The following is a 10993-nucleotide window of genomic DNA, read 5'->3' as shown; positions in this document are numbered from 1 at the left end:
GTCCTTCACTTTATCATTTCTTTAGATAATTTATTCCTTTATAATACAACATGGAATTAAGGTTTTAAATTTCGGTTTCGGAATGCGTTTTGGTCCTCATCGAAACTGAAATTTCAAAATTTCGTTCGAAATCCGACGAAATCTAAAAAAAATGAAAATTTCGGTCGAAATAAGTAAAACAAAAATTTTGGTCGAAATAAAGTAACGTTTCGACTTTCCCCAATTTAAATTTCGGTATCCACCAAAACCCAAAATTTCGGTCGAAATTTAAAACCTTGCATGGAACAAACAATGGACACAAATAATCCATTGATAAAAAAAAGTAAACAAATAAAGATAAACTAATTCGGGACAAGCTATACACATGACAACAATGCGGGACAAGGTCCTTTTCATGGTTAGATTGTCCCGCAATCAAACACCTCCTTGAAGTGATATTAATCCCAATCCTTCACAAAAAAAAGTGAGTGAGTGATTTAGGGAGGTAAGCAATCTATGAAAAGTGCCACATAAATTCGTTGTATACTGCGTGACTTCCTTTTATATATATATATATATATATATATATATATATATATATATATATATATAGAGAGAGAGAGAGAGAGAGAGAGAGAGAGAGAGAGAGGGAATTATTTAGAGAGAGAGAGAGGGAATTATTTCAATTTCTCCCAAAAATCTTTGGGAATTACACATCACTTTTTTTGACTTTTTTTTAACAAAAGCACCCATTCAACCCACATATTTACAATCATACCCCCTCCTTTATGCTTTCTAACAAAGACACCTGTTAAAGCCACATAATTTCAATCCTACCCCCATCCTTTATGCTTTTTAACAAAGGCATCCATAAAAACCACATAATTTCAATCTTACCCATCTCCTTTATGCATTTGTAATAAAAAATCCATAGGCCCATAGAGTGATCTTAACCGTCCGATGTAAGAGGAACAACATATTATGGAAACCTCTATCGATTGGATGGCTAGGATTAGTGTATGGAAATGATTTTTGGGGCACAACCTGTTGATGTTGTACAGTTCTTGGGCTGGGTACAGGTCCAAGATTCGTGACCCGTAACTTTCCCCCAGTCATTTTGACCTGTGTCACCCGGACCCTTACGAGTCGAGTCAAACTGTAGACACCCCATTTTGACCTGACCCAAATTTCCCAAAAATTGAATAAATCCCGAAATCTGAGTCTCGGAACCAAATTCGAAGTCCCTAAGAATCAAAGTCAGTCTCAAGTTCCCGAAGTGTCTGAAACCGATTCCCGAAAAGTCCAAGAGCCAAACCCAAGTGCGAAGAAAACCCAAATGATTACTTACCCATTGTGCCCATTCTTGGGTGCGAAATTCTCAAGAGGTTGTTGATGTTCCCAAGAGGCCCATGCAAATTTTTAGATAAGCTGGGCGAAAAATTGCCAAAAAGGACGAGCCGAGCTTGTGCCATTACCAAAGCTAGGTTGAGCTAATATCAGTTGCAAGAAAAAGGGGTGTGAATTTAAATTTCAAAGGTGTGCTAATACCAACCCCATGGGCTAAATGTTAACCTTTTGTTTCAATTTGCACATTACATTGCCATGTGATTACTTCTCACTAAGCCTAATGTTTGTGTTGTCCATGACAAGAGACTTGCCCAGTTGCCTATCATATCTCCCAAAAGAACCTCTCCATCTCTAAACTTTCCTGGTTTAGCCAGTCTGCTGTACCTATTTCCTCTCACCTTGCGCAGATGGTTGAGTCTACTGAGAGTCTCGTCCTGGCCGAAATGAGGGAAATGATGATGAAATCCAGGTCCTGATAGACGGGGATCCCCTCATTCTTCTCGAACTCAAATGCTTTCGAGAACCTTGCACCTAACCATGTTACACCTCTTCCACCCACCATGGGAACCATTCAACTCATTCAACCCTTCACAGATCTTACCACATTTACCTATACCACCCTGGGGCTGGGAAGTAGATTGACTGCAAAGGGAAAATTAAAAAAAAAATGTCAGAGCTTGAGCTCCTTGAAAACATCATGCCAGAGAAAGCCTTGCCATTATCAGGTGTTGAAAATCAGTTTGAGCCAGGTCTACAGAAACCAAAGAGGCCGCTCCTTTTGAGATTCCTATTTCAGGGTCGAACTCCATAGTTATCACCATTATGGAGGAAGGCATGATTTCCATGAACTTCCAGCGCTAGTCTATTGCCTCAAAAAAAAAAAAAAACCAAGTCTCACATCTTTGAAATTCGTTCTTTGTCGGCTGCATACCAACTCTCTTGTCAAAGTGGGTATGTCTAAATAATTGTGTCAATGTCAAGCCTGAGTATGTTGTGTACGTTGATCTTTCTTATTGTGAGTCAATGTCCAGTCATCTGTTGAGTTTGGTGTAGAGCCCATCGTGGCATGTCAAATATGACTGATGTACTTGAAATCTTCTATGAATTGAACATATGATTCCAGTGTTGTTAATATTCTTGTGTATTCGCTCTTGGATCTAATGTTAATAAACAAACTAAGACACCCTCCTCGGACGAGGATGCCGACGAAATTCCCCTCGAGATCTGAAAGATGGTCAAACGAGAGGAAGAGCGTCGAGCAAAGCCACTTGCAGATGAAATCGAAACTGTGGATAGTGATATTGAAATCCAAGACTCGGGAAATACGGATTGGCAAAACTTTATCTCCTGAAGAGCGCGAATAATTGATAAACCTATTAAGAGGGTTCAAAGTAGTCATGCTTGGTCCTACAAGGATAAACTGAGAACCTGCCCTGGCACTGTTCAATGTAAGTCTCCCTCAACTTTAGACATCAGGTCGGAGAAGTGAAAATTTCAAAGGAAGAACATTAGACATCAAGTGAAGATAATGAAAAGATTGAGAGAAAACTCTCTGACAACAAAGTCACAATCATAGAACATGAGCCCCAAAAAAACACTTGGGCTGTACATTGCGATGGAATCTCAAGTTAAAGCATTCAAGGTGTAGGGGCATTCCCCACATCCAAGCAAAAAAAAATAAGAAGAAAAAGAACATCCAAAAAGAAGAAGAAGATAGAATCCAGAACAAAAAGGAGAAGGGAACGTGCCCCTATGTCAACTCCTTAGAAATATCAGAATCCCAAGAAGTGGAGTCGATTTTAAAGCATCTTCAGCGTATAGAGAAGACCCTGAGTCTTAGAAAATTGAGCATCAGTGTAAGATCCCAAAGACAAAGTGGGAATTCAATCAGTCAAGTTTGCGCAGTACAGATGAAGTCTTGCCAGGAAATGCCGCCAGACTCCTTAAAAAAAGAAAAAGGGAGAGAGAAAAAGATTCAAAGCCGTTGAACCTCAATCACTTCAGAAGCCTGTACACAAGAAGGCCATCATTGGCTGTTTGAACCTTCAAAACAAAAAATCCCAAATTCGAAAAATCCTTTTGCAAACTCCTTTGGGCCTTAACAAAATCAAACCTTCTTTTCAAGCGCCCACAAACCAGGGGCATTTTAACTCTGAACTACGCAGACCTGATCCCCAGTTCTTCAGGGTACGTAGGCAACCTGGTCTTCCAGGTTCGGTCAACCTTTGAGTTAAAAGCTAAATCATTCTTTTCCAAACCCCAAGCGAACTACGCGGACCTGATCCTCCATTTTTGGGGTATGTAAGCAATCTGGTTAGACCAAATTTGGTCGAAATCGTTTGAACCAAAGAAATATCCAACCCTTTTGAACCCACGCCCACCTAGAAAGTCCTTCTGGTGAACAAGGAAAGGTTCGAGGCAAAAGTAGAAAGAAAAGAGAAAAACGATGGAGTTTGAAGACCCGCTAGGCTGAAAACCCGAAAGGGTGGCCTAGGCAAAAGTTAGGGTCATTCACCCGCTAAGTTGACAACCAAAAAGTCGGCTTAGGCAAAAGTCAGGGTACTCAAGCCCGCTGGACTGGAAACCCGAAAGGTCGATCCAGGCAAAAGATAGGGCAAGCGGTTCGCCGGATTGCAAACCTGGAAAGGCAATCTGGTCAATGGCAGTGACTTCTCACAAGGAGCGAATCAATGAGGCGGAGAAAGAATCTTCAACCAGAGCAAAGTCTCGGAGTCCAAGGAGTGACAGCAAGCTTATTTTGACGCTCCTCTAAACTAGGGCATTGAAACCGAGCAATCTGAAAGGGATAATAACCATGAAGGAAATACCGAAGGAGGAGAGTAGTGTCTCTTGACACGGTATTCGAAGTACTCTTAGAGTGGCTAGGCCATACCCTAAAACATATAACACATAAGATCCAAGAGTGAGTAAAAAAAATGAGTCGAGTCTCTAGAGTAATAGTTTTATTGGATTGAGTCATTTGAAATTTGTTTCTCCTATTTATTTGTTGTCATTTCCCTTTGAAGTCGAAATCGCTGACGTTGGAAGAATGGCAGCATGCCCTAAAAAAAAAATCGGAGTAAATCCTGGTTAGGTATTAGAAGGGGCAAGAGACATCCTATTCAAACCTACCAAAGACCTTAAGCCTCCAGAAGTGAGCAATGCAAAGACGAGATTCTCAGACTCAGCTATCATGGTGATTGTCCTACTCTCTCCTTACCAAAAAAAAAAAAAAAAACCTGCAACTTCAAGCCTTCACAGAAAGAAGCATCTTTTCTTCAACCGCCATTGTTTTACCTCCCTATGACTCTTGTCATGGAAGTACAATACACTAGGGGCATCTTTTATGACTTGCGTCATATAAGATGTCAGGCACGCAAAGGCAATCAGTGCCAATGTCTCCAGCAAATTGAGATAAGAGAGGTTACGAGCACATTCCTAGTCAAACCTCCAATCTCCCCAACTGAGCTTACTCTACAACAGAGTCAGCTCATCAGCAAAGCTAGTCCCCAATGGAGTCTAACGTCTATTTCTCAGAGAGTCCGATGGCAATTGCTCAAAGCATTCAATTCCCAGCAAAAATCTAATTCTTTCAAAAATGGGTTAGTACCCAAAATCCCAGCAAATCATGTGAGTCCGGTCCTCAGCAAGGAACTCGCACTCCCATTTTCTCAGCAAGAGACAAAGTAATCTCCAAAGGAATCAATCCAAATTAATCAATTCAAATCAATCAATCAATCAAAAGCGTGAGAGTATCAATCTTTTCATAAGAATTTTACTCCTCGATCAAATTTTCATTGCTTGTTACTGCATGAAGGTTCCGCATAACAAAGCTTTCCCTTTTGATTAGTCCGTGAGGGTTCCGTCTAATTAAAATTCCACCTTTTGTTACTGTGTGAGAGTTCCACATAACAAATTTCTATCGCTTGTTACTGCGTGAGGGTTCCGCATAACAAAGCTTTCCCCTTTGATTAGTGTGTGAGGGTTCCGCCTAATTAAAATTCCACCTTTTGTTACTGTGTGAGGGTTCCACATAACAAATTTTCATCGCTTGTTACTGTGTGAGGGTTCCGCATAACAAAGCTTTCCCTTTTGATTAGTGCGTGAGGGTTCCGCCTAATTAAAATTTTACCTTTTGTTACTGTGTGAGGGTTCCACATAACAAATTTCCATTGCTTGTTACTGCGTGAGGGTTCCGCACAACAAAGCTTTCCCTTTTGATTAGTGTGTGAGAGTTCCGCCTAATTAAAATTCCACCTTTTGTTACTGTGTGAGGATTCCACATAACAAATTTCCATCGCTTGTTACTGCGTGAGGGTTCCGCATAACAACGCTTTCCCTCTTGATTAGTGCGTGAGGGTTCCGCCTAATTAAATTCCACCTTTTGTTACTATGAGAGCATCCAAGCCCGTTTCTACACGGCATCCAAGCCTGTTATTGTACGACACCTAAGCCCGTTCTCATACGGCATCTAAGCCTGTTCTCGTACGGCACCTAAGCCCGTTCTCACACGGCATCTAAGCCCGTTCCACACGGCATCCAAGCTCGTTTCTACACGGCATTTAAGCCCGTTCTCATACGGCATCCAAGTCCGTTTCTACACGGCATCTAAGCCCGTTCTCATATGGCATCTAAGCCCGTTCTCATACGGCATCCAAGCCCGTTTCTACACGGCATCTAAGCCCGTTCTCACACGGCATCCAAGCCTGTTCTCACACGGCATCCAAGCCCGTTTCTCATACGACATCTAAGCCCATTCTCATACGGCATCTAAGCCCGTTCTCATACAGCATCTGCCATCCTGAAGCATTCTTTCCAAAGTCCCCTGAGGCATCTTTTCCAAAGTCCCCTGCGGCATCCTTTCCAAAGTCCCCTGAGGCATCCACTCTGAGTAAGACCCTTGTGGCATCTGACCCTTCAAGATTTCAATCTTTACAAAATTATTTTCTTTACGTTTTCCTTCTTTAACCAAGTTTTCGGGGCAGGTCAAAATGCGTCGTCCTTTTGGCTTTGGCATTCGTGCGACAAGCACCCTCTGCCAAAGAGGGGCATCTGTAGACACCCCATTTTGACCTGACCCAAATTTCCCAAAAATTGAATAAATCCCGAAATCTGAGTCTCGGAACCAAATTCGAAGTCCCTAAGAATCAAAGTCAGTCTCAAGTTCCCGAAGTGTCTGAAACCGATTCCCGAAAAGTCCAAGAGCCAAACCCAAGTGCGAAGAAAACCCGAATGATTACTTACCCATTGTGCCCATTCTTGGGTGCGAAATTCCCAAGAAGTTGTTGATGTTCCCAAGAGGCCCCTGCAAATTTTTAGATAAGCTGGGCGAAAAATTACCAAAAAGGACAAGCCAAGCTTGTGCCATTACCAAAGCTAGGTTGAGTTAATATCAGTTGCAAGAAAAAGGGGTGTGGATTTAAATTTCAAAGGTGTGCTAATACCAACCCCATGGGCAGTGAACAAATAAGAGCTAAATGTTAACCCCCCCCATTTTCTACCCAGGCCACCCTTCAAGTATAAAATAATGGATTTGAAAGGTGCTACAAAGAGGGGCTGTCCATGGAAGGAGTAGGGGCAAAAATGCCATTTCCCCTTCGAAGAAGGTCGATTAGGGCTTAAAAAGGAGAGAGCCTCATTTGAGAAAGGGGGGGGGGGGGCAAGGAAAAGAAAAAAAGGAGGAGGGAGAGTTTCTTCTGGATTTTTAGGATATCACAGAGAGGAAAAAAAGGGAGAATAGAGAGTGGGAGGGGAGCGGCCATCCTCCGTTCATCTTCCGGCCTCCATCGCCACCTCCACCTTCGCCCCATCCTCCTCTACAACCCATAGCCACCATCATCCAACCTCATCTTCTCGAACCCATCTCCTCCGACCACCAGCCACCACCACCGGCTACCATAATCCCATTCCACGGCCACTAACTACATCCCACCACCACCTCTGCAAATCCATCAAACCACCACCACCACCACCTCTATTCACCACCGTTCTCAACCCCTTTGTAGATTTTTCAAACCCTCTCCACTACCACCACCACCACCCCTTCAAGCCACCACCTCCACCATCTCCTTTTCCTTTATTCATAAACCCATTTCGTTTCCCCCATTTCACAAACCCACCAACAGCAGCCACCAAGGGAGAGAGAAGGAGAGACCACCATCTCCATTGATTCCGGCAAGCTTGCCGGAATCCGACCAAACCCCCAAACCCTCTTCCTCTTCCACCCTTCTCCAACCACCTCCTCCAAAACCGAAACCCATTTCCACCATTTTCTAATCCAAACTCACCATATTCTTCATTCAAACCACCACCAAACCCTCTTTGAAATCCGACCACCACCACCATGGATTCCGGCCACACATGCCTATAAAACTCAAAACCCACCTCCAAAACCCAACCAAGCCGCCATCTCCTCCACCTCACCTCCAACTTCTTCTCTTTGTTTTTTTTAAAAAAAAGAAGAAGAAGAAAGAAAAAGAGCAATAGAGAGAGAGAGAGAGAGAGAGAGAGAGAGCTAAGAGGCAGAGAGCTAAGAGAGAGATGGGTTTTGCAGGTTCTCTTCTTCGGCAAGCTCGCCGGTGCCGGCTCCCCACCTCCGCCATGGCCGCCCACCTTCAATCATTTTCCTTCTTCCCTGCTGCCTTTGCTACCTACTCAAATCCATCTCACCTTCTTCTAGGTAAAACCCATCCTCGTCTACTTCACAGCCATTAAAACTCTTACATCACCTCCATCTACCCCATCCACCGAGCCCACCATCTCCCTCAAACCCATTTAACTAGGCCCCATTCCACCGAACCCCCTATCCTCATCTTTTTAAACCCTCCTTATGATCACCATCATCTTGAGAAGTCTCGGATCCGGCCCCTTTTCTGGCAAACCTCTTGCGGCGATTTTCTTCCGCTAACATCGGAATCCGGCTTAGCTAATCCAATCTCTGGTAATTCCGAAGATTTCGTCGACATCAGTTGAAGTTCAACCATTCTACAGGTAATTTTCCTTTTCTTCTTATTTCATCTGTAGATTTCAATGAGTTCATTGCATGAATTAGGCCCATGTCATTAGCCTGTTCTTTGGATTTCTAGGGGGAACGATAGTAGGCATAAAAGAAAATTTGCTCTTGGATTATCTATATTCCTCATTTGGGTGTCTTGACAATATGAGAGTAATCGGTTTTGCTGATTGGAAGTTGACCCCCCCCAATGACTTTACTTTCCCATATTGTTTCACTCACCCTCTGCCGTTTCTTCTTTTGGGAAGTGATGTTCGCACTGCAGAATGTTTCCTGACCCATCCCTTTGCCCTCCATGCCTCTTTGCTTATCTCATCATTTCTCAAGGGCTTAGGGATTTTCCCTTATTGGAGGCCATCCTTTATTACAGGACTTAAAGGTTTTTTCCTCTCCGAGATGGTCATTTTCTACAGGGTTAGGGATTCATTCCTTTCCTTCTTCGGGTTCATCTTTTCACACGTCCCTTGGGATTCTCTTTGCATTTTGGGATCCCCATCGATTTTGGGAGCACTCGTCGGGTTAAGGCAATGACGGACGGCAACCTCTTGAGCCAAAACACCCTTTCAATCAAAAGGGATAAAAAAAATACATAAAAATCAAATAACAAAAATCCAAAAAACATAAAAAAATCAACAAAAGCGTTTTTCGAAAAGCTATGTCGAACTACGTTGGCTTGATCCCTTTCTACAGGATACGTAGGCAGCTTGGGATCTTCATCCCAAGTTCAGTCAAACTTTTCAATAAAACCATTTAAACCCTTAAAAAATCATTTCAGCATCTAAAACTATCTTTCAAGCTTTTCCCAAAAATACAAAAAACCAAAATGGGCAAGGATGGTGATCGTGGTTTGCCGGTTTTATCGGTTTTCCGACGTTTTATCGGGTTTTGGGATGGGCGACGCCGTAGCGTGGTCCCTTTACAGGGATTGTCCTCGCTGAGCCCAACGATAGGCTATGACGATCGCGAGACTTGTCCGATCTTTAGCGGATCAGGATCACCGAGCTCGATTCCTTTGGAATCCCTCCCTGAGTCTATCGTATGTCCAATTTTCTTTTCCCTGGCATTTTGGGTTTGCGCATACCGTCTATTTTCTGATTCCTTTCTTTCCTCGCATATTTTAGTTTATCGTGTGTTTGTCTTTGATTCCTTGTGTGTTTACTTTCAGCTTGCTTATTTCTTGTGCGATTAGTTTCACATGCTTAGCTGTAGATATTTACTGCTTTTCTGCTTATCATATCCGCTATTACTTGCTTAGCTGTAGCTGTGCATGCGGATGTCATTGCTTTCCTAGATGTAATGGGTTAGGAGTAGATGCCGTGAGTTAGGATTTGGATGTTTATTTTCTTTTGCCCATCCCCGGGTCATGCATGCTTAGATAGACGTTTTCTCGGGGATACTCGTTCCCATTTCACATGATTTTAGCCCAAAACTCTTCAAAATTAACTAAAAATGGCAAAAGAGACCAGGTGCTTGCACTTGGCGAATTGGGGGCGCTTAACACCTTCCCCATTCGTCATCAGGCACGGACTCTTGTATCTCTGGTTATCCGTTGCAACAGAGTATTTCATGGGATCCAGAGCCTACTTCCTTGGATGACGACTCTTCTATGTTATATGTACATCTTGGTTCCGGGCTGGTCCTTGAATCGAGATGTATCTCATTTATATCGCCACCCATGCGGTGAGTGACATCATTTCGAGAGTTCCTTGGTAGAGCTCTCCTTCACATTGTAGAGATCTTAGAGGACCGGCGCGGGATCTCGTGTCCCTCGCCCACCCGTCCTCGGGATCGGGGTCCACGCAAACCCTCCCATATTTTTCAAAGTCTTTTTGATGGGCCCAAAAATTAATTTCTTCTAATCTTTGCACTGGTCTATCCCCCATAGTTGGTGGGCCCAAAAATTATTTTCTTCAAATCTTTGAACAAGGGAAGCCCCACCTGTATTTTTCAAAATGAATTGTACGCACCGCCCCATGATCCAAATCCTCCATTTGATAATCATAGCCCTCCGATCTAAGGAAAAACTGCATATTACGGAAACCTCTATAGATTGGAGAGTTGTGATCATCCAATGGAAATAATCTTTGGGGCACAACCTATTTACATTGTGGCCCATCAAATGAATGGTTTCGATCATCCTATGGTGTGGGTCGTGCATTAACATTAAGGCCAAATTGTAGGCCCCACCTAGATTTTTCAAATTAAGTTTGTGGTCAATGCCATAGGATGATCCAAGTCGTCCATTTGATGGGCTGCGACGCAAATAGTCTGTGCCCCCAAAATCATTTCGATGGGATGATCGCAACCGTCCGATCTATAAGGTTTCTGTAAGTTGCAGTGTCTCTATTGTCTATCATGAGAAGCTAAATATAATGTTTTCCCACTCCCCGTGCATCGCACGGGGTGTCCCACTAGTATATATATGAGGAAAATGATTGTGAGCTTAAAGCTCATATAAGCACTTATATGATATATGAGCTTGAGGGCCCAAACACATGGGTCCCACATTTTTTGTGGTGATCCAAACCATTCATTTGCAAGGCCCTATCATAGATAGGGTGTGTACCAAAAACCAGCTCCATTGGATCATCCTATCCCCTCCAAAAGCTGAGGGCAAAAATGGGCAGATTTGTGGCAAACGGTGTCTGTCCATTT

The sequence above is a fragment of the Tasmannia lanceolata genome, unplaced genomic scaffold (genome assembly GCF_043159265.1).
Source record: "Tasmannia lanceolata isolate RefF3 unplaced genomic scaffold, GAP_Taslan_0.1 ptg000018l, whole genome shotgun sequence".
Taxonomy (NCBI): Eukaryota; Viridiplantae; Streptophyta; class Magnoliopsida; order Canellales; family Winteraceae; genus Tasmannia; species Tasmannia lanceolata.
The sequence above is the reverse complement of the archived record's forward strand: the minus strand, read 5'-3'. Positions refer to the sequence as shown.